The following is a 5,543-nucleotide window of genomic DNA, read 5'->3' as shown; positions in this document are numbered from 1 at the left end:
CTTTTGTGTCACGAAATTTGAATTTAGTAGTAACTAGTGAACTAGAATTAAACCTTATTCCTTGTGGGACGATCACTCACAACTCACTTTATTATTACTTACCAACAATCTTGTACATTTGCGGGTTTTACACAAACAAGTTTTAGGGCCATTGCTGGGAATAACGGATTTAATTTTGGTTAAGTAGTTAATATTAAGTTTGATTTTTGTTTTTCTTTTTTAGGCTTTAATTGGAGTACCTGATCTCTTCTTATTTTCACTCTTTGCAGGTTTTCACAAGTTTATGCAAGATCCTGACGAGATCAAGATCCTCCATATAGATTCTAAGATTGAAAAGACCTTCAAGCAACGTCGAAGAGAACAAAGAAGAGTAAGGGTAATGGCTGAGAATCAGAATCAGATTCAGGATGCACGACAGAATGCAATACTTTTGGTTCAGCAACCACTACTGGCTCATCCTATATTGGTTAGGGATTATGTGAATCCTTTGCCAGCACCAATTCAACCTCCGATCATCTATCCACCCTTTGGACAAGCTAATTTCAACATCCAACCAGATGTCATAAACCTCTTTCAAAATCATCAAGACATCAGGTTCAACGGAAAAGCTATGAAAAATCCACATGGACACATTTAAGCTTTTACCATACTGTATGACATAATTAGCCATGAAGGGATTTCACAAGATGCATTTCGAATGCGTCTATTTCCTCATACTTTGAAGGAGGGTGTGAAAATATGGATAATGTCAGAACGTCCTAGAAGTATTGTATCATGAAATGACATGGTACAAAAATTTATCATGAAATTCTTCCCGCCATCTCTAGTCCATCAAATTAGAAATGAAGTATATCCTTTCAAATAGAGGGACTTTGAGACATATCCAGAAGCATGGGACATGTTCAAGAGCGCGTTTAGGAAGTGTCCAAATCTTGACATTTCTAAATTGGCTCAAATATATCTCTTCTACAATGGACTGCGCTCTAAATTTCATAATATTGTAGATGCTTTTGTGGGTAGATCAATTTTGACGATGGAGGTAGATGAAGAACATGAACTATTTGAAAAGATTGCAGAGAATCAGGCTAACTGGCCAACAGACAGGGAGGCTTCGAAGAAGGCAGTTGGGATGCATAATATAGACTCAGTGATAGTTTTAGCAAAATAGATAGGAGCAATAACTAAAAAAAACTTGACACTTTAACTTAATCTGTGCACATGGTACATCATCCAGCTCCGATTTGGTCAAGTTGTGGGACAGATCATATCACTGTAAGTTGCCCTTTAGCTTCTACCCATATGAATCAACTAGTAGAGGTTAGCTATGTACAAAACTATCTGAAGCAAAATGGACCTTACCCATATAACTACCATCCGAGTTTGAACAAACATCCCAACTACACGTGGGTGGATAATTCTAATCAAGTCAATCAGATGAGGGGCAATCCACCAGCGATTCAGCAACAAGAAGAAAAGATGCAATCCTTGGAAAATCTACTTGTCAAGTACATCGCCAAGACTAAGACGATGATATAGAATTAGCAAGCCTCTATACATAACTGAGAGAATTAAGTGGACAAATAGCAGCTGCATTAGCCAACAGACCACATGGTGTCTTGCTTGTTGACACAGAGGAGGATCAACAAAAGTAGGTACTAGCAATTGATAAGGTAAATGCTGAGATCAAAGAGCCACCATCATTCACTCCCACCGTCACGGTCAAGGCTTATATGCTACCCATTCCATTCTCTTAGAGACTACAAAGGTAGCCAACAGTGTAGCAGGTTCAAGCCATCACCACTAGAAGTGGGGTTCAACTACAACTATGGATATTACTACAAGAATGAACGAGACTGAGGGCATTCAGGTAACTATAAAGGACAAAGAACAAGTGGAGTATTCAAAAAAATCAACAAAAAAGGATCAACAAATCCCTTCGACCAGTCCAAAATTAGATGTAAAAGTTCATAACAAACTTGCACACCCAATCCCATTACCTTAAAGGTTGAAAAAAACTAAGCTGGAGAAGTAGTTCACAGAGTTTCTGGAAGTCCTTAAATAGCTACATGTCAACATCCCTTTCATTGATGTAATCCTTCAAATTCCAAACTATTCCAAGTTTTTAAAAGAAATGTTGACCAAAAAGTGGAAGCTACCCGAACACAAAACGATAGCATTATCTAATGAATGCAGCGCGACCGTTCAGCACAGGATCCCTCCAAAACTTAAAGATTCAGGGAGTTTCACTCTACCTTGCTCCATGAGAAATTTATACAATATAAATTGTTTAATTGATTCGAAAGCGAGTATTGATTTAATTCACTTGCCACTTTACAGGAAACTGAGATTAGGAAACCCTAAGGCAACGTCTATTATCCTTCAGCTGGCGGATCGATCACTGAAACATGCCTATGGAATAGTCAAAGATATGCTTATCAAGGTGGGGGAGTTCATTTTTCCAGCTGACTTCATCATCTTGGACATAGAAGAGGCATATCGAATGCCAATAATCTTGGAAAGGCCATTTTTGTCTACAAGTTGAGCCTTGCTGGATTTTGACACTAATGAGATAGTTCTAAGAGTGGAGGATAAACAACTAAGGTTTACCACAGAGAATCCAATCAAGCAACCCTCATACTTTGAAGATTGCCAATAGGTGGATCATTGGGAGAGCTACAAAGATAGGCTAACTGAAGGAGGAATTGTTGGTAGGGACAATAATGGAAACTTGGTTATGTGGAAGATGAAAGATCAAAGAAGGAAGTGCGATCAATGCATAAAGTTGATGGTTAAAAATTCTCTTTTCAAGCCACCATGAAAAGCCTAAAAATAACAGGAGTCAAGCTTAGGACTTTAAACAAGCGCTTGTTAGGAAGCAACCCAATATTTCTATCCCTTTTATTTATTTTGCTTTCTAGTTATAGGATAATTTAGTTTATTTTTATAATTTTAATTAGGGAATTATCATCCACATCCCATTTTTCCTTAGGTTATTTGTTGATTTATTGATGTTTGAGCCAAGTAACACTTGTTCTTTTCTGCCTTTATACTTTATTTATCCGCATTGTGTAGGGACATGACGTTGTAAAACACTTGAACCAACCATTACCAAGGAAACAATGGGAGACATTGAAAAGCTAGCCACAGAATTTTATGCCATATCAGGGAAGTATGCTCTTCCCTTTCCCCACCCCTCATATGTGGTCTTAAGATTTAGGACATTGAGGGCAATGTCTGTTATATGTTTGGGAGTGGAAAAACATTGAGTTTGTATTGGTTTGTGTGCTCGTTAGACTGCAAAAAAAAAAAAAAATTATTCTCACCTTTTTTTTTCCTTGTGTGGGTTAGGTAAATTTGCCTGCTATGATGTATATATTTGGAACCATGTTTTAGGTTATAAGGTGTGAAAAGTTGCATGTTGGGGTTGATTTATGCTTATTTGTGTAAAACTTGATATTTTTGGAGCACTAATTTATGTTTTGAATCGTGAAGAAATATTTTGATTCAGAATTTGAGTAAGTTGAAAATGAAGATAGTGGACCTTAGACACTAAATCCAAACAACCACTAAATCATACATTCTTATACCAAATTTAGAATAGTTTGGGAGTGGTTGAACTGTTGTAGGGAGACACTGAAATGAATGTGGATTCTATGTGTGCTAAAGTTTATGCGGATTGTTGTAATACCCCGAACTTCCCGTTATATATTTGGCCAATATGATTCATGTATTTCATGCTAATTACATTGTCATTTGCATCAATTTCTTAATTGATTTCTCTTAAAATGGTGCATTCGATCATCGAGACTTTAAAATCCTTACATGGAGATAATCTTCAACTCCTTGACCTAGGTGGTGAATTTTACATTGAGCTATGATAGAAAATCGAGAAGGTTGGAAATTAGTATTGACAAAAGTTCAAGCTTTCCATTTGGTTGATCGAGGTCACCTTAAATCCTAGATAGATAATTGACATATTTGAGACATGAGGCATGAAATGACATGATCACAACGAAATAATATATATCTTATATGACGTTATAAATATTAAGGTGCGAATTGTTAAAATTGGTTGAGAATCGGGAGTCGATTGGATAAGTCATTATATGAACGGTTGAGAAATTAGCCATATAATATATTTTGGGATCTTAGCACAAGTGAAATAGATTGTAAACACGTCAAAATAAGCCAAGGATACCTGATTTGTACCTGCAAAGATAGATATAAAATCAGATTTTTATTACAAGTGACCTCCTCATGCTTGGACACATCATGCTTGGAATATTTGTCATTTTAACACTCAATTTCTTTAACCTTAAGGCATGATCTCGTGTAGGATGAATATAGATATCTTATAAGTCATAAAGAAATCCAAATTCAATGGTAGAAAGGTCAAATATTGCAGTAATAAACCACCTCCTACTTAGACAGCTCATGCTTGGAGACTTATCACTTTAATATATACCTGCTTCAACCTTAAGGCATCCACCACGTCTTCTAAATCCTTAGAACTTTATATGGGATAGTTATGCATCTCCTAAGTCACAAATGACTCCATATAAGATAGGAGAAAAGTCAAATTTGGCTGCAAGGAGCCACATCCTGCTTGGACACCTCAAGCTTGGGGAATACTTGTCTTGTAATCACAAATTCCTTCACCTTTAAGTATCAGTCATGACCACAATCCTTAAGACTCCTTAAATAGCTCCTAAATAAGAGATATGACTCTACAAGGATAACTCCAAGTGGTCCCAAGTGGACGTGAAAGAAAAGGAAGCAAAAAGGGAGAAAACAAGAAGCTGGAATTTCTGGACAGCTTTGTTACTTCACGGTTTTGAGGTTTGTATCCATTATTTCTTAAGGGGTTTATATTTTTTTGAACATCTGAACTTGCTTGGGATTAGTTTTGAGTGTTTTTAATGATTTTATGATGCCAAAATAGGGTTAATTAATTACAAGAACTTGAGGGAAAACAACATGGGCAGAGATGTAGGTTGCTGGATTTGAGTGGTTTATGCCTTGATTTTGGGAATGATACTTAGTGTGTAACCTATATCTATCAACATTAAATTTTTCATATGTAAGTATGAAGTATATAAATGATTTTTAGTGGCCTATAATTCTATTAATATCATGCTAATACAATGGAAACCGAAAACTGTCTCAAGGAAAAATAAAATTGCCTGATTTTGTATAGTGGAAAATGGACTATTTTTGAATCTCAAAACCCTTCATTTGTCACAACCTTATGGCCTGATTATCTTCACATATATGTTATAGAAGCATGGTAAAAAATTTTGAGTCGTCGGATATAGTTAAGGAGGTGAAAAAGGATTGAAAAAATAATTGGACGGTAATGAAAATGTGAAAACAGATTCTGTCCATTTGGGTAGTTAATGTGATTTCAGCATTTATATGTCCATTAATGATCTCTTGGGTCTAGAAAATAGATTCTAAGGAGTACTAGGTTAATGACAACAATTAGATGATGTTGACGTTCATAATTGGACTCGAGAGATGACGAGAATTATGGGACTAGTTTG

This window comes from Olea europaea, chromosome 19 (genome assembly GCF_002742605.1).
Source record: "Olea europaea var. sylvestris chromosome 19, O_europaea_v1, whole genome shotgun sequence".
NCBI lineage: Eukaryota > Viridiplantae > Streptophyta > Magnoliopsida > Lamiales > Oleaceae > Olea > Olea europaea.
Note: the sequence above shows the minus strand (reverse complement) of the source record.